Source organism: Notamacropus eugenii, chromosome 6 (assembly GCF_028372415.1).
Source record: "Notamacropus eugenii isolate mMacEug1 chromosome 6, mMacEug1.pri_v2, whole genome shotgun sequence".
In the NCBI taxonomy this organism is placed as follows: domain Eukaryota; kingdom Metazoa; phylum Chordata; class Mammalia; order Diprotodontia; family Macropodidae; genus Notamacropus; species Notamacropus eugenii.
Genome location: NC_092877.1, coordinates 211,032,074 through 211,052,005, shown reverse-complemented (window position 1 = coordinate 211,052,005; position 19,932 = coordinate 211,032,074). Strand labels below are relative to the sequence as shown.

At 36.6% G+C, this 19,932-nt stretch overlaps 1 protein-coding gene across 12 annotated transcripts in view; it reads left to right on the top strand.

Annotated features, from left to right (window-relative positions):
* Positions 1 to 19,932, top strand: part of ARHGEF7 (Rho guanine nucleotide exchange factor 7) — a 311,991-nt gene that overhangs the window by 210,196 nt on the left and 81,863 nt on the right. The gene's annotated exons all lie outside the window — the stretch shown is intronic.

The following is a 19,932-nucleotide window of genomic DNA, read 5'->3' as shown; positions in this document are numbered from 1 at the left end:
ATGTCAGATTTTCTATTCAGCTCTAGTCTTTTAAAGGGCAGTGCTTGAAAGACTTCTATTTCATTCAGTATCCACTCTCCCCCAATCCCTGGAAAGATTATGCTCAGTTCTGCTGATGCTGATTATCATCCTTGGCTACAGTCTTAGATCTTTTGCCTTCCAGAATGTCATATTCCAAGTCCTCCTTTTTTTATAGTGGAGGCTGCTAAATATTGTGTGATCCTGATTGTAGTTCCTCAGTATATGACTTTTTTTCTGACTACTTACAGTATATTTGGATTCTGGCTGCAGTGTTCTTTGGAGTTTTCATATTAGAACTTCTTTCAGGGAAGTGGCTGATAAATTCTTTCAGGTTGCACTTTGTTCTGAGATTCTAAAATATCTGGGCAGTTTTCCTTCATAATTTGAAATATTTCTAAGGCTCTTTTGTTCATGTGTTTCAGGTAGTCCAATGATTATTAAATTCTCTCTTTCTGATTTATTTTCCAGGTCAGTTGCTTTTCCTGGGAGATACTTTACGTGTTCTTCAATTTTTTTTTCAGCCTTTGACTTTATTTTGTTATTTCTTGGTATCTCATGGAATCAGAAGTTTCCATGTGGACAGTTCTGTTTTTTAAAGTTCTGTTGTAGTCCCAACCAGTAATTCCCATAAGTAAAATTTAATGCTAGTGCAAAGTACGTTCTTAATAAGTTTTGTTTGAATGAATGACACTGGTAAATGAGTCTGAAAAAGACCATGAGAGCTCCTTAGGGATGTAAGCTCCTCAGACTGTAGCCTGAGGCACGGAGAATGTTAGGGCTAAAGGATCTCAGATAAGAGAATCCCTCTGCCATGGGGACCATTTCAGAGTGTGCCTCAGACTATATCTCTTTCTTGAGGTTCTGAAATCCTTGAAAGACTTGTCACCATTTATGGTTTCTGACTCAGATTGGGAGTAGAAATAGCAGAAAAGTATCAAAGGGTGCTTCTGTGGTAAGTGTGGCTGGAATCCTAAGTAAAAACACTAGCTTTGGTCAAATAAGCCTGGTCTCCAAGAGTTTGCTGCCATTTGTAGTAACACAATGAAGGGCAGATCCAGTTGAACTTATAGTTCTCTAAACTGAACCCAAATGCTCAGTGTTTGAGGTTTGCTTAAGGCATAATTACATCTTCCTGTTGGTCTCAGTTTCCCCAGTGGAAGCCATCATCATCCCACTCTAACCTTCTTCTCTAGCCAATTATGTCACTAAAGAATAAGTATGTATGTAGAAGAGTTGGATGTTTTTGTTACTTTAAAAGGTATGTTTTAAATCAGTTCTCATGTTAGTAGAGCAATCATGTACCACCTGCCCCATTTGTGTCTATTGGCCACCGCAGGAAAAACCTCTGAAGAGTGTATCCCTTTTTTAACCTTATTTTCCTCTTGATTAGGGAAATTTGGGCAATTTGAGGGGGCATGGAGAAGATAAGCAAAGCAAATGGGATTGATTGTGGAGTGAATGGAAAATAGAATATAAGGAGGGAACAAAGCCAGTAGTCAGTAAGTATTTTCTGGGCCTCCGCAACAGTTACACCATAGGTGCCCCCAGATGTGGCCCAAGCATTAATCTTTTTTTTGTGCTAATGCTCCCCAAACTCATAGGAGGCTCTCTTTAGAGTATGTGCACCATCCTATTCCCCATAAATAATTTCAAGAATCATGAAACGTGTTCTAAAGTCTCATTCTGTATTGCTAGATTTTAACTTTTGCATAATTGATCCTAATATTCAGTTGATGTTTTGATTTTTTTGTTATTCTAATGAACCAACATGCTTGTAAACAGTTTTACAAATGGATTATTGCTAATTTCTGAATTATTTTCAAAAGTCAGAATAATAGAACAGTTTTTTAATATGTAGACTTTTTTTTGTCAGTTTAGGATGTGAGCCTGAGTTTTGAGGGCAAATAATGAATTTTATTGAAAGCTTTTCCCTGCACTTTAAATCTTTCTTATGGTATAACGTAACAGTACCTTCTCTGTGAAAAACATTGTGTTAGGCCCTGGCGGAAGATAATTTGGATAAGAAGTACTACTTTCTTTGATGCAGCTCTTAGTCTACTAGGGGTTTGAAAGAAAGCTATATTAGAAAAATTATTCTATTAAAGAGTTAGAAAACAAAGTAGTAGGGAATTGGACCAGTGAGGAGATATCAAGAAGGAAGTCTTTCTAGAGGGGGTGATACTTGAGTTGAGCCTTAAAAGATGGATAAAAATTCACCAGGCAACAAGAGTATTGGCTCTAACACATAGTGCCTGTGTAAATTTAGGCACTTAACCTCCCTGGGCCTCAATTTCTTTGTCTGTATGTAAGATAGTTTTGCTTCTTTCTTATGAATATTTTTATTTGGTAAAAAGGACAGGAAAATAAAAGGACATTTGTGTAAGGAACACTTTAAAAAAGTAGACGCTTGGTACTTGGACATAAGCACAAGCAGTTCTGAGAGGACCTCAGAGAGAACAGCCTTTTAGAGCAAAACTGAAGTTACTGAAGGCAACTATGTTTGAAATGTCATCTTTCTCAGCACCTCATTTACATAGAACTGTTAAGTTTTTTTAAATTATCAAGCATTTATTTTCCTCCTCTCATCTCTTGATCCCTTAAAAAAAGAAGACAATGAAGCCCTTTACATCTCATTCTCAGAATGAGAGTTCATTGATGAGCTGTAATCTGAATCATTGTAGGGAGTTCCCACAAAGATGAGATGGTAGATGGTTAGCATTTATCTGCCTTTTAGATATTCTAAAGAGAATTGTGGAAGTGAGGAGTGTGTATTAGGAAAAAATGGTATAGTGAGAAGGCACATTTTTATAGGATAGTTTGATGTTACATATTAATACTGTATGTAATTGAATTCTATAATCATTGAATTTTGTTGAATTACTACAGAAAATGGTAGTATAGTTGTGTGTGTGTTCATCCTTTGTTGTCGAGGAAGACCATGCCATCAGAGAAATAATGACATGACTTGCACTTGACTGTGTTTTGAGTGAGGGAGGGCTGTGCAGGTCACCATCCTCACTTCTCCTCCAGAGCCATCTGAATCCAGTGACCAGATATTCCTCAGGATGACTAGAGATGACCCAGGATGAGGCAGTTGGGGTTAAGTGACTTGCCGAAGGTCACACAGCTAGTGTCAAGTGTCTGAAGTGAGATTTGAACTCAGGTCCTCCTGACTCCTGCACTGGTGCTCTATCTCTTGCACCACCTCGCTGCCCCTCATGTATAGGTAGCAAAATTTGGGTTGGGCTATTTTTAAAGTGCTATTTTCTTCAGCATTCTTTTTTTTGATCCCTTTTAGCAAGCAGTTGACTTGTTTTTCATGGTTTTCAGGCATCACCCTTATTTCCCAATTTTCGCTCTTTATCTCTTATTTGATTTTCAAATTCCTCTTTGAGTTCTTTCATGGCCTGAGACCAATTCATATTTTTCTTGGAGGCTTTGGATTTAGGAGCTTTGACTTTGTTGTCTTCTTCTGGTTTTATATTCTGATCTTTGTTGTCATCAACATAAGATTCTATAGTCTGATTTTTTTTCCCCTGATGTTTGCTTATTTCCCCAGCCATTTACTTGACTTTTGGGCTTTTTGTCAAGTAGTTCTCTGCTTCCAGTGGGGGTGGAGGTGGTGTACTGGTAGCCACTGGATTCCTCCCCCACCAATCTGTGGGCTTAGAGCTCCAGAAACAATTGCTGCTGTTGCTGCTGCTGCAGGCTCCTCTGCCCCCTCAGGACTGGGGCTGTATCACTCTGCTTTCTCACACAGGTCCGACAGGCTTTTTCCACTGATCTTCCAAGTTGTCTTCTGCATTTTGAGGTCAAGAAGTCTAGAAACCACCACAGCTGCCAGTGATTCAGTCCTCTGAGACCTGCTTATTCCCTGTCTGTGCTGGCACAGCCTATACTGGACTACATTTCACTCCCAGCCCGGTGTAATAGAAGCTTCCCATCAACCTTCCCATCAACCTTCCAGGCTGTCTTGGACTGGAGACTTGCTTCGCTCCATCATTCTGTGCATTCTGTACCTCCAGAATTTGTTTAGAGTCATTTTTTACAGGTATTTGGCAGATTAAGGTAGAGGTCATGCATTCCCTGCATTTACTCTGCCATCTTGGCTCCACCCCCTCTGCAGCCATCTATTTCAGCTCTCTCTTGAAAGGAATCCTTATTATAACCTACCTGAGGAGACTCTGCTTGAAGACATCCAAGGAGAAGGCAGGAGAACCTATAATCTCTCAAAAGCATCCATAGCATTAAATGTTATAAAATGCTTCTTGACATCATGCCTAAATTGTCTCTCTGATACTTTAATTTACTGCTCCTGATTCTGTCTTCCTGAATCACATAGAATAAATCTGATCCCTGTTCTGCTTGACAGCCCTTCAGATACTTGAAAACAGCTATCTTTTCCCCAGGCTAAGTTGTCCAACTTCCTTTATGATTTTGACTTTTAGATCCTTAGTCCTGGATACCCTCTTACCTGTCAATGTATTTTTTTCAACTGTGACACCCAGAATTGAGCATAAATATTGAAAATATGCAGTTAACTAGGACAGAATACAGAGGGGCTATCACCTTTTTATTCCTGGAAGTTGTGTGTTTCTTGATACAGCCCAAGATCATCATAATAGCTGTTTTGGCTGCTACATCATACAGCTTACTCATTGAATTTGGAGTCCATTCCATCTGTCAGATCTTTTTCAAAGAAACTACTGTCTAACCATGCCACCATCATCTTATACTTGTGAAACTGAATTTTTGAACCCCAGTATAAGAAGTTGGGATCTTACCCTACTGAATTTCATTATATTAGATTCATCCTAATGATCTTGCATCATTAAGAGATTTTTTTTTTATCTTGACTCCTTTATTCATTGTTTTAGTTATTCCTCTTAGCCTTGTGTCTTTTGAAAATGGAAAAGCATGCCCATGGATGCCTTGATCCAAGTCACGATAAAAATGGTAAACAGAATAGGGACAGGTACATATTCTTGGAGCATTCCCCTCAAGACATCTTGCTTTGTTGGCATTAAACCATTGAAGACTGCTTTTGAATCTGGCCAATCAGTAAGGTTTTTTTAAAATTAATTTTTATTTTTAAAAAATTTTTTTCTTAGTTACCCATAAAGACAATTTTTAACATTCATTTTTAACAAATTTTCAGTTCCAAAATTTTCTTTTTCTGTTCCTCCCAGAGACAGTAAGCACTTTGATATAGCTTATACATGTTCATATAATACATATTATCATGTTAGTCATGTTTGTAAGAAGGCACATACCCAAATGAAAAAAAGTAAAGTAAAAAATAGTATGCTTCAATTTTCATTGAGACTTCATCAGTTCTTTCCCTCAAGGTGGGATAATTTTTCATCAAGAGTCCATCATCATGAGTCCTTTGAAATTGCCTTGCATCATTGTATTGCTGAGAATAGCTATCATTCCTAGTTGCTCATAGTAGAGTATTGCTGTTGTTTCTTTCAGTTCTGAATCACTCCAGTTACATTGTTTAGGGCTTAGCTCTTCATTTTCTCCATAAAAATAATGTGAGGTACTTATTAGAAGTATTGAGAGGTCTTGCTTAGTTAGGTGGTTGAACTTTGCTAAGTGGTCAGGAAGATCTGAGATAAATCCCCACAGTCACCCACCCTCCTGCCTGAACACACACTTGTATTAATAGAAACAAACACAAATGCACAAAAACCAGTTTTACATAGGTGGGATCTAAAAAAAAAAATAAGAGGTATATTTTAATAGATAAGGTAATTCTAAAAGGATGGCTTGAGTTTTATGTCAGTGATAGTGAGTGCTTTATGGGTTGATTTTTTGTATGGAAACCCCTGTATATACACATGTGTTTTGGGGAGCATAATATGCGTTTGGATCTGTAATCTTACCTGATGCAGATCAGCAATTCCTTTATAACTTATGGTCCTAGAGAACTGCTTTTGGGACACCTGGCTAGTAATTTTTATGTTTCCTCTGCTGGCTACCTCTTTGAATTTCCACCCAGCACTGGCAACATAATATTTTCTTCCTCTCCCTCCTAAATATAACTTAGTTTAAGTTGGCCTCTGGAAAGAGGAAGGAAATCATGTAATTCTCTTCTTTCTTTAACCTAGTTCAGTGTAAAACATTCTAGTCTTAGAAGTGGAAAACCTGCTGCTTTACTACTGTAGGACTTCATCTTTCTGGCCTCAGTTTTACTCATCCATAAAAATCGAGAGATTTGATGAAATTATTTCTTAAGTTCATTTTAGTTCTAATCTACTGCTTAGTGGGAAAAGTAATATATAACTAGTTATGTTTATGTTTTTCTATTCTGAAGAAAAATTGTCTCTGGGTTTAAGTCTAACACTAATTTACCACATAAGCTGTTCTCTTCCCCTTTCCCTCTGTTAGGTATTCAGAGCAAAATATCAGTTTATCTTAGTTGGCATAATAGTAAAGAATGATTTCTTATTTGCTTGTATATCATGGGAAGGACTACATTGGTTTTATTGTCATTTGCTTTTTGTCTTTAGAATTCTTGTTTTTAATTCCTCTAAAAGTTTCTTCCAGTGTAGAAGTTGTCACAGGGTAAAAAGAAAGGGTACAAAAGCAGCTGTTGTCACCATTAGGAACTCAAAGTTGGCAAGAAAACTTTTGTTGATAGGATGGGTAGGAAACAAACATGCTTGAGAGATACAAAGGGGATGAGATGTTTCCTTCATGAGCTTTTTGATATTGTAGTAGAGAAACTCCTTGTTCTTTTAGCTTAGCAAAAATTAGGAAGATAGACCCAGATATGGATTCTTCAGGTATTTTCTTCCTGGGATGGTTTTCTTTCACTCCTTAAAAAAAATTTTTGTTTGCTCTGAGATTTTAGATGTAGTTGTCACTGCCCTCTGGTGGTCAGAGGAGAGATTCTCCAGAATTACCTACTCAGAAAATTGCTGTTTTGCTGATAATCATCAAATTTACAGCCACTGTGTAGGTGTTGGGTTATACTTTTTGAAAAAGGCATTATATGAAGCCCATGTAATATTAGATATAAGAATAATCATTATATAACTGACTATCTTGGATTTTTTAGTTACAAAGCTGTTCAGATAACTAAGAGAGAGAATGAGGCTATTGTAAGTTAATTTTTCCATGGAGTTTTTTGTATGTGTTAAATGTATTCTATCCTATGGGAAAGAGAATATGTTAAATAGTTATAAATAAGACTGATGGGCACATGGATCAGTCCTCTTCTTTAAATGCTTGTTTAATGCCTATCTCATGCTTCTATGTTTAACATTTTGCTACACCATATGTTTAAAAATATTAACTTGGAGTAGGTAGCATGATATAGTTGGAGAAGAATATTGAATTTGGTGTTGAAAGACCAAGGTTCAAATCCTAGCTTTGTTACTCGTTACTTGTCTGACTTTGGACAACTTACTTTTTCTCTTTGCAACTAAGCTTTTAGTTCTGTGACTTTACAACATTTGAAAACTTCTCTCCTCTGAAATTTTTAGATTGACAGTCTTTAAGGGATGATTTGTAATTTTTAACATTTCTTTATATACTCTGTTTAGCACAGTATCTGGCAGATAGCACTTAATAAATGCTTGTTGACTAACTAAAATCAGTCTACTCATTGTAGATTCAGTCATATGTACAACCCTGGAATATTGGAAATAGTTACTTGTGTGCCGTGTGTGTGTGTGTTTGTGTGTGTATCAGTCAAGCTTTCTGAATTCTCATAATTGCTTTTTACATTTTAGTGCCCCCAAATATAAATATTCTATTGTCAGCTTCAGAATAAAGTGAAATAGAAGTCATCTTCATTATATTTGATCGTACTACTTACTTTGTGCCATGTGGAGATGGATATTAAATTTTGTTCTTCGGACACTGAAGGAGATAGCAATGAAATGCTTATTTCAATGGAGAATATGTGCATTGTTGCTATGTGATAATTGGAAGAACAATAACGATTGATAAGGGAATCTAGCAAAGTTAAAAGACATATATAATCCATTATATGTTAATTTTCCTCTATCACTAGGAAAAATTTTGATCATAAAAATACACAGAAGGAAGAACCTATTGATAGATCATTCCAAATGAGCTACATAATAATGTATGGATACTTTTGTTTCATGTTTTGGTTGTTCAGGTGTTATTGGTTTGAGAATTGAAGAACACCTGGAAAAATTAATTAACCTTGGATCTAGACCAAGATGCATGTGGTTAAAACAGGCCAGAAAGCTGAACTGTTTCTTGAAGAATACACTTCTGAAACTTGGCAGATAACATTTGAAACCTGCAGAAAAAGATATCGAAGTTGAAAGTTGCAGGTTTATGAACACTTTCCCCCTATACTGTGTACTTGAAGGTAGACAGTGCCTTCAACTCTGTGTTGTAATGAAAAGAATATTGGACTTGGAGTTAGAATACTGAGGTTCTCATTTTGGCTCTGGTTCTTTAGTGCCTATGTAAGTTTGGGAGACTCATGTAACTTTTCTGAGCCTCAATTTCCTTTATCTATAAAATGATAGTGTTGGACTTAATGAGTGTTAGTGTTCCTTCTAGCTTTATCTTATGACATTATCCAGAGTTTTATGGTCTTGTAGAAGTTTGGAACACATTAGAGATGGTTTAATTAAATGGACCAAGAAATAGAGCAGGATCTGATTCTAAATATCTAATTGAATTGTAATTTGGGGGAGATATTTTTTCTGAGGAATATGGAGCCCTTTCTGCTTACTCTGTATGTATCTCTTTTGTTTCCTCTTTAACATGGAAGTAAGGATTTTGATTATTATTTATTGCTTCACAGGTAATGTGGTAATATAATATTAATCATAGACTATTTTCTTGTCATAATGTTTGTAGAATAAGATACTGTATTAAAGAATGTGTTAGTAGGGCATTTCTTTTTTATTTCTTTTATTCTTGTTATTCTAAACTTGACAAACACCATCAGCATGAATATTTCTGTAATCAAAGGACAGAAAAGAGGCTTTTATATGGAATCTATGTTTTGTATACCTTTAATAAATTCAGTAATGTTATTTCAAAGCTCTCTTTTTCTGTCTCTCTCAACTTCTTTTTTCATCTGTGTATCTTTAAATGCTTCAGTGACACTTTATTTTGTATGGCTCGTAGTATATCCACTTCCTTATTCCTGTAATTCTCCTTCTAAAATAAAAATAAAAACAAAAACAACCCTCCTTTCTAATAAATAAGCATAGTGAAACAAAAGACTGACTCTCTCCGCTATGCCATATTGCTTCTCTTTGTTCTTTCCTAGGGCCTTAATATTGAGCTTCATGGTTGTGTAGTAATAGAGACCTGGGCTTTGAATCCAGAGTGACCTGAATTAAAGTCCTGCCTCTGAAACATACTGGCTTGGTCATCTTGGGCAGCTCACTAACCTCTCAGTTCTCTAGGGAACTCTCTAAGACTATAAGTTGCCGAGAAGGTGCTGGCCGATATTAGTAGAGTGTTTGTGTTACTGAGGAGCTACTTACTTCATTTACATGAAACTACAAGTCCAGCGTCTTTTCCTATATTCATGTGCCATAATTTGGCCAACCATTCCTCAACTGATGGCGCTCAGTTTCTAATTTTTTGCAACAGCAAACAGTGCTGATCTGAATATTTTTGTACGTATAGATTCTTTCCCTCTTACATTGATCTCTTTGGGGTATATATATTGAGTAGCAGTATTGTGGGTCAGGGTATGAAAAATTTGGTGACACTCTAGATTTAATTATAACTGATTTCCAAAATAACTAGACCGAAATTCACAGCTCTACCAGTAGTTTGTTGGAGGAGCTATGAGAGGACAAATAGAATAACAATGACCATTTTCCCTTTTGTCATCTTGCCTTGAATATGAGGTAGAAGGTCAGAGTTATTTTATTCTTCATTTATTTTATTAGTAATGATTTGGAGCATTTTTATATGGTTATTGATAGCTTAGATTTCTTCCTTTGAGAATTGCCTGTTCATATAGTTGGACCATTGGGGTATAAAACTTGTTCTTATGTATTTTGATCTTTTACATATATATCTCACCTATCAGACCTTTATCAGAGAAATTTGTTGCAGTGATTATTTTTTGCAGTTTCATTGATTCACTGCTGATGTTAACTTAATTGATTTGGGGCAAAAACTATTTAATTTTATGTTATCGAAATTGTCCATTTTTTTCTCTTATGTTCTCTATCTCATTTGTTCGAACAAGAGCTCTTCTCTTATCCATACTTGTGAAAAATATCTCTTCACCTACTGTCCTCTAACTTGTTTATGATATGTCTTATATTCAGTTGGAGCTTATTTGTGTATATGATATGAGTTTCTCAAAATCTAATTCCTATCAGACTCCATTCCATTTTTTCTAACAATGTAATTAGATGTAGGAGGTGAGGGAGAGAGAAGAGTCAACATGACTCTAAATTGTGGGCATGGGTGACAGGAAGGATGACGATATCCTTAACAGAAATAGGGAGTATTTCTAGTGCAGCAGATATTCCTTTGCAACTTTTTCTAGGTCAGGTATTGTTGGTTAAAAAGAGAGCTATATGTTTTGGTGTCTGATTTTGGAGAGAAAACAATAGTGTCAGTCTATTTTGTTGTTTTTACTCTAGGATAAATTTGCATAACTTTAGTCTACTTAGATTTAATTATTTCCCTTACCCCCTGTAATCTAGTTTTATGGAACTAGAACATGAAATGTAATGGGGATAAATATAAAGTCCTATATGCTTCTCTCCAAAAAATAAATTATTAATGTAATGGGGGGAGGAAGTCATGGAGAAGAGACATGACTAGAAAGCATATGAAAAAGAACAGGGGGTTTTAGGACATGAGTGGTGATGAATTCTTTCTTACTGGAAATGTTTAAATAAAGATTGGATGATTGCTTGGAATGTTAGAGATTACGTAAATAATTTGGGTAGGAATGGACTATTTTTTTCTATGATATATACCAATCTTTCATCTTTATGATTCTGTTAATGTGTATCACTTAAAATAATCTTAATTATAGAAAAACTTTTTGTAGAAGATGGGATTTCAGCTGGGGTTGAAGGAAGCTATGAGGGCCAGTAGACAGAAGAGGAGAGAGAATTCTAGGCACTGGGGACAAGACAATGAAAATGCCTTGAGCTGGATGATGGAGTGTGTGAAGAGTAGCAAGAGAGAACGTTGTCACTAGATTGCAGAGCGTCCAGGAGGATGCAAGGGTAAGGTGTAATGATTACAAAAGGTCTGGGTTGTGAAGGATTCGGTTCCATCTGTTTCATCCTGGAGGTTATAGGAAGTTGTTGAACTTCACTGAGTAGAAATGACATGGCCACACCTGTGCTTTAGAAAGATCAGTTGGGCAGCTGAGTGGAGAAAGGTTGGAGTGGGAAGTGACTTAGGCAGGAATACCAATGTGAAAACTCTTGGAATAGTCTAGGTTTGGGGTAATGAGGGCTTGCACCATCATTGTAATAGTGTCAGAGAAGAGAAGGAAAGATGTTACAACAGATGCTATGAGGGTAAATTTCATAGGTTGCGGCAATAGAATCGATATGGGTAGATGGAGTGGTGAGAGTGAGAAAGCCAGGATGACACCTAGGTTGAGAGCCTGGGTGACTGGAAGATTTCCTCAATGATAATAGAAGAAGGGAGGATTTGGGGCCAAGGGAGGTAATAAATTTCATTTTAGACATGCTGAATTGAAAATCTCTAGGCATTTAGACATGCAAGTCTAGAGGCTAGGAGAGAGATTAGGATAAATACGTAGATCTAAGAATCATCAGCGTAAAGAAGATGATTGAATCCATGATTTTTGATGGAATTGCCAAGCAAATAATATAGAAAGGTAAGAGAAGAGGGCCCAGAACAGAGCCTAGTATTCGTGACCCGGATGTAGACCCTGCAAAGGAAACTGAGAAAAAATCATCCAGCATGTAGAAAGAGAACCAAGAAAGAGTTGTATCATGAAAACCTAGCGAGACGAAGAGAGGCTGATAAAATGTTACAGATAGCCTTATATTCTTAACTCTTCCTATTGAGATGTGTTAGGTTATAACTTTATAACCGTGATGAATACCTAGCATTTGCATAATTTTTTAAGGTTTGCTTAGAGATGATAGTTGAACTCATGGGAGCTATGAGGTTACCCAGAGAGACTGACAGAATTTTGGGAAACATCCACAATTGACAGCAGTGGATGATGAGCCAGTAAAAGAGATTGAGAACGATAAGTAGGAGTTGAACCAGAAGAGAGTAGGAAAAACCAGAAAGGAAAATATGTCAAGGAGAAGGGAGCCTATAGGGTCAAATGAAGTAGATAGGTCTAGAAAGATGAAGACTGAGAAAAGACCATCAGATTTGACAATTAAGAGATCTTTGGTAACTTTGGAGAGAGCATTTTCTGTTGAGTGATGAGGTCAAATTGTGCAGAGTTGAAAGAGAGAACATGCTGATTATTTTTTTCAAGGAGTTTGCCTGAGAAAGAGGAATATATTAATAGGTCTAATGAAGGTTTTTTTTTTTAAAGAATGTGGGAAAATTGGATATGTATGAAGACAAATCTCCTTTGATCCTCATTATAGCTTGTCAGTTTCCTAATATGAATATTATTATCATCTCTGTATCATAGATGAATAAATCAAGATTCATAGAGGTTATGTGACTTGCCTTAAGTGATGGAGTTAAGATTTAGATCTAAATTTTAAAAATTTCAAGTTCAGTGTTTTTTTCTGATGTGCCAAACTGCCTCAAATTTGAAGAAGAAATTTTGGTATAGAATTTTAAAACAATGTGCAATAGATTGATCTGTATTTAATTTGGGAGTAAGAAGGGATTATTATTATTATTTTTAAAATAGAGACAGAACTCTTGGTACCCTATACACAGAAGACTGCAGGTGCAGTGCTAATTAACATAATGGTCAAAGAGTGGGCCCTACACTTGGAACAGCTTGGAATATTTTGGAGACAAAAGATCTTCTTAGGGCTTTTAAAAAGAAAATCTTATACATTATTGTATTCAGATATTTCAGACCAGATGGAGTTCAGTGACCTACTTGCTGTTCCTTACACAAGAAAGGTAGTCTCTTGACATCAGGCATTTTCACTGGCTTGTCCCCAGTGCCTAGAATTCTCTCCCTTCTCATCTCTGTCTATGTAATGTTAATGAAAGATCTTCCCTACCCATTAATAGGCCTCAGGTATAGCCCATTAAGGGAAGCTTGATTAGGGGAAGCTTGTTTTGTAGAAAGGCCCACAACTTTTATTAATTGTTAATGAGGCAGTACTCTGGAAAGTATGTATGTGTATACACACACACACACACACACTCTCTCTCTCTCTCTCTCTCTCTCTCTCTCTCTCTCTGAGGTGAGGTTTTGCTTTGGGGCTTATCGTCCTGTGCCAGATTACAGTCTGAGTAGCCATTAAGGAGGCCCCCAGCTTTGAAAACCCAAATGCTGGTGTTTTCCTCCCTGGTTACCATGTGTGTATGTAATGGTCAGAAAGTTGGATCTGTCTCTTGATCTGTGATGTATGTATTGCTTATGGTTAGACAGAAGCCCTGTCTATTGGTCTTTATTTCTCTGCTTGTATTTTCTCTGTTGGTATATGTGATTAAAGAAGATTGTTGACCCTTCAAAAGTTGTTTCCTTTTAGAAAAGCAGATCTAAGAACTTGTGCTAGCAGGCCATCCTGGATGTGTCAGGGTGCTTGCTGCAACAGTCTCTAGATCTGACTTTTCAGATCTCAGTTACAATCCTACCTTTTACAAGAAGCCTTTCCTGATCTCACTTACTGTTATTTCCTTTCTCTGTTGTTTACCATAAGTTTAGCCTAGTTCTTGTTTGGTTATATTTGGCATAATATCCATGTAGACTGGGTAAGGTAGGACCAAATGACTCAGATTGGAAAAATAGAGCAGGTTAAAGCTTCCATGCCGATCAGTATTGAATTTAGGACCTGCATTCCAAACCTGGTCAAGATGGGGAGAGAAGGAAGGAAGGAAAGAAGAAAGAAAAGAAGGGAGGGAGGGAAGGAAGGAGTGAAGGAGAGGAGACAGGAAAGAAAAACTAAAGTGTGTCAATGACTGTATCTATTTAAAATAAATAATAGATATTGTAACATTTTATAGTGATTATAGAATGTGATGAGTTATTGATAAACTTAGATTCTTTATTGGCCACTGATTCTACTCCAACGCAAGACTTTTGAAAGCATAAGAAAATTGTTGCTGGATTCATTGAATCAAATAATAATCGTCATAATGTGATTGATGTTAGAGTAGTTAAAAGAAAAAACGATACATGGAAGAAGTTGTCACACTGTTTGGGATATGTGCCTGGGGTCATCCAGCTGCTTACTAGCCACCTCCACCTGGATCCTATTTGTTTCTCAGGATTAGTGTGTCTAAAACTTGGAACATCATGAAAGAGGATTTTGGAACTGAAAGGCATCGTGGAATTTACTAGGCTCATTTTTATCAGTGAGGAAAACTAGGTCCACAGTAGTTACATGACAGCTGCTTAGTGGCACAGTCCAAACTAGGATTTTGGAACCCAGGCCTCTAATTCAGTGCTCTTGCCCCTCTGTCATGGTAATCCCATACTCCTCATGAATCTCTTATTTCTGTTAATGGCACTGCCATTTTTTCCAGTCACCCAGTCTTGAAAGCTGAGTCACATGAGTCCTCTCTCACCGGACACATTTCAGCATTTGTTACATCCTATCATCCCTACCTTTGGAATTTTTGACTCCTTTATTTTTTCACTGCCACTTATCTGCTTCAGCCTCTTTTTATCACTCTTTTGCTATATAGCCCCCAAGAGGGCTCTCTGCCTTTAATTTTCCTCATCTCTAATTCGGTCTCCATGCCACTAATATAACCACAGTATTCTTAGTAAAGTGTAAGCTTGAGATTAATTCCACTTTACTACTTCATTTTGCCCCATGGGAAAAAAACAACAATAAAATAATGGTAAAAATAAATAAGTAAAACTCTCTAGCCTTTACTAGGTGATAGGCATTGTGCTAAGCACTTCACAAATATTATCTCATTTTTTCCTCATGACAACCCTTGGAGGTAGGTGCTATTATTATACCTATTTTTACAGAGGAAACTAAAGCCAGCAGGGGTTAGGTAACTTAAAGTTACACAGCCAGAAAGTGTCTTAGGCTAGATTTAAAAATGAGTAGTCATGATTCCCGGCCCCAGGCTTTATCCATTGCACCATGTTTTGTTCTATGTATCATGTACTTAATGAATTAAGTTGAACACTTTGTAGAACATGACTTGACTTGAGCTATGGTTATATGGAGTTTATTGCCCATACTAGATAATCTCCAGAAGTTAGGAACCACATCTTATTTATCTTGGTATTTGTACCTATTGTAGAGCCTTGCCATTGTGGTCCTTTTCCAAAGTGAAGGACAACAACCAAAGCCTTGTTGTTAGGAAGTCCTTATTGCGTAAAGAGATAGTTGTGATTTGGTTAAAAAAAGAGAGCATGGAATTTGCAGTGAAGGCCTGGGCTCCAGTTCTGCCTGTTCCCTAGTAGCCATTTGATTTGGAGTAATCTCACTGAGCCATCTCTATAAAATGGAGATAAGGAGAATTTTATTGCATTGCTCATGGTTTTGAGAGTCAAAGAGATAATGTATATAAAGCACTTTGCAAAGTGTAAGGTGATAATAAGTGCCATTATTATTAATAACAATAGCAAATTTGTTGAATTTGAATTCTCCTGAATATTTTTATGGAATCTGCAGTTCTTTGTATGTTAAGGAGCCAGTTTGGAATGGGATGAATTTGCTTCTCTGGCCTACTGTTTCCTTTAGTTTAGTGATCAAAAAATTAATGGAACATCCTTACTTGGATAAACCACTTATTAGAAGAGATAATCAGTTTTGCACGATCACTGCCAACAAGAACACTTCTATATTCCCAACTTTACTTAGAATTTGGCAGATCTAATCATAGACTTGTGTTTTCTGTGAATATAAAAATATTGAACCAAAAGCATTTTTGCTTGCTATATTATAGCCCTAGTTGGCATATTGAAATCAGAAATCCTTTGCTTAATAGCAAATATGAGTTAGTAAATAAACTTGATTTTTAGCTGTGAAAGTAATCTTTGATTCATGATAACAGAATATGACTGAGAAATCTTGATTTCTGTGTCTGTGCTAGGGGGGAGGGTTCCCTATCCTCAGCTTTGAGATTTATTAACAAGTAGCATAATATGAAAATCATGTGTTTTGGAAGAATGATTTTTCCAAGTTAAGTGTACCTTATCCCTTCAGTAACTAAGACTTATAACCATTCCTCCTTGAAGAAAGGCAGTAAATTAGGAAATTTTAAAACTAATTTTAAAGGAAAACTTTTTAAAATTAATTACCCTTGTGCTTTATCATACTGAAAATATTAAATTTAGTATAACTTTTTCTTCATATAAGGTCATCATTTATGAGCAACAGTGCTTTTATTATATTCTCTTTGGGAACTATTAAAGTCTGTGAGACTCTTTGTTCTTTGTTTAAGTGATCCCATACTTCTGTGCATTTTTAGTTGTCATCTGTCATTTCAGTCAGTCAGCAAGCTTTTATGAAGTACTTACTTGGTCAGTCAGTATCCTAAGACTTCAGGGTTACAAAGAAAGGAAAAAGTAGATCCTGTTCTCAAGGAGCTCATATTCTAATGAGAAAGAACGCATGTAAGTAACTTGGTACATACAAGATCTGTACTGTGTAAATAGAAGGCAATTCCAGAAAGGAAAGCATTGGCACCTGGTGAGGAGAGAGGAGACTAGGAAAGATTTCCATAAGAGACTTTGTGTTGAGCTGAGTCTTGAAGGAAGGGAGGGGGGAGGGAGGTCAAGAAGTAGTGATGAGAAGTGAAAGCATTCTAGGTATGGGGGAAGCCAGTGTAAATGCATGGCATCTGGAAGTAGTGTGTCATGGTGAGGAGTAACATCAGATCGTAGAGTACACTGAGATTAGGTCATGGCTGAGGAGATTGGATGGGTTGGAATTGACCAGATTATGGAAGTCTTCAAACCCCAAACAGAAGAACTAATATTTGATCCTGTAGGTTCTAGGGAGCTACTGAAGTTGGTTGAATAGGAGGATGCAAAGATCCGATCTGTGCTTTAATTAGAACAGTGTGACAGGTGAGTGGAGGAACAGACTTGAGACTTGAAGAGTAAGCAGAAGATTACTACGGTAGTAGCCCAGGTGTGAGGTGAGGAGGATTTGCACTAGGACACTGGAGAGTTGGAAGAGAGGATGGATATATGTCTAGGTAGATATAGATATGGATATATAGACATATCCGTATATCTATATCTGTATCTATATACATACATATATATATTCTACACACACACCACATATATACAGACACACACGCGCGTACACACACACACACACACACACACACACACACACACACACACACACATTAGGGGTATTTTGAAGGTAGAAATGCCAAAACCTGGGAACAGATTGAAACTGTATGATGATTATAAGTGATGTGTCAATGATTACAGTGAAATTGAGAGACCAAAGAATGGGGAGGATGGTAATACCATTGACAGTAGAGAAGACTGGAAGAAAGGGAAGAGGTTTGGGGAAAGATAATAAGTTCTGTTTAAGACATGTTAAGATGCCTCTGGGATTTTAGTTTTAAGTTTAAGATTTCTTAGTGACGTTTGGTGATGTGGCCTGTAGCTCAGATGGAGAACTAGGGTTGTCGATTTGGTATTTATCTACCAAAAAATGATAATAGGCTCCAAGGCTCCATTCAAAGAATGAAAAAAATTATAATAAAAAAAACTGTTGAGATCACCAGGTGAAAGATTATAGAAGAAAAATGGGTGTTTAAGACAGGTCCTTGAGGACAGAGGGTTTGATGTAAATGAAGTATCAGCATAGGATATAGGAGTATCAGACTGCTGGAGAGTGTTGAACCAAGAGAGAGTCAAGAGAAGGAGGAAATGATCAACAGTCTCAAATGCTAATGACAGATCAAGAAGGATGAATATTGAAAAGAAGGAAACATTAAATTTAACAGTTTAGAGGTCATTGATAACTTTGGTGAGTATTTGAATGATGAAGTCAGAACCAAAATTGCAAAGGATTTTGAAGAGTGAGAGGAGAGGAATTGGAGTCATGAGTATAAACAGCTTTCTTGACTTTAGTTTTGAAGAAAAGGAAAGCTATATGATAAGTAGCAGATACAGTAGGATCAAATAGATGGGGAAGACATGCATGTATTTGTAGGAAGAAGGGAGAGATTGAAGATAGGAGAATGGGATTGAGTGGGGGCAATCTGAAAATGACACAGGATAGGAACAAAGGAACACATAGAGATGGCTTGTGCAATAAAAGCTATTTCTTCATCACATATTAGAGTGGTGGGGAAAGATCTGAGACGGCTAAGTGAAATCAGCATTTGTGTTGAACTCTCCCAACATGCTCCTCCCTAAAAACTTAAAAGAGGACATCAGACTGAATTCCAAATGAGAAAACAACAAAAAGTCAGTGAGTCATTTTTCTAGCTCGGAGCAGCTTAGGAAGACAGAAAGAGAGAGGTCTATTGATGCTATGGTTGTTGCTGAGTGGGAAAATGGTACAGCAGAAGCTGTACCAGCTATGTGCTCTAGCAGCAGCAGTTACAAGGAGAAATGCCCAGGGACTATAAGAGAAATGAACACCTGGTCAGAAAGAGATTCTAGAATGAAAAAAATTACAGCGGAAAAAAAATTGAAGTGAGGAAGCCTAGCAGTACTGAACCTCAAATTATATTACCAAGTAGTAATCATCAAAACAGTTTGGTACTAGATGATAAATAAGAGTAGTTGATCAATGGAATAGATTAGGTATACAACATACAGAAGTAAATTAGCATAGTAATCTGCTGTTTGATAAGCCTAAAGGTTCCAGCTACTGGGGCAAGAAGTCACTATTAACAAAAAACTGTTGGGAAAACTAGAAAATAATTTGGCAGAAATTAGGCATAAAATAACATCTTACACCATACACCAAGATAACTTCAAAATGGATATATGATTTAGACCTGAAGGGTGATATTTTAAGTAGATTAGGGGGGAACACAGAAAAAATTACTTATCGGTTGGATAGAGTTCATGACCAAACAAAATATGGAGGGGTCCACAGGAGATTAAATTAAAATTAAAATGTTTTGCACAAACAAAACCAATATAGCCATGAATAGAAGAAAAGCAGGAAAATGGGGAAATTTTTTCTAGTAAGTTTTTCTGATAAAGGTATCATTTCTCAAATTTATAGAGAACTAAACCAGATTTCTAAAATAGGAGCCATTCCATTGTTAAATGATCAAAAGATATAAACAAGCAGTTTTCTGAGGAAAAAATTAAAACGATCAATAGATTTCTGAAAAAATGCTCTAAATCACTAATAACTAAAGAAATACACTTTAAACACTTCATGCCAATCACATTGACTAAGATGACAGAAAAAGGAAACCAACATGCTGGAGGGGATGTGGGAAAGTCCGTGCACTGATGCATTGTTGGTAGACTTGTGAACTAGTCCATTCCTGAGAACAATTGGGAACTATGCTCAAAGGGCTATAAAATTGTGCATACTCTTTGACTTAGTAATACTGCTACTAGGTTTATACTCTAAGTTGATGAAAGAAAAAGGAAAAGAAATCATATGTACAACAGTTATTTATAGCACCGCTTTTTTTGTGGTGGCAAAGAAATGGAAAATGAGGGCATGTCCATCAATTGAGGAATGACTGAACAAGTTGTGGTATATTATTGTGATGGAATACCATTGTGCTATAGGACATGATAGAGAGGATGGTTTCAGAAATACCTGGGAAAAAATATATGAATTGATGGCCAGGTCAAGTAAATGGAACCTGGAAAACAGT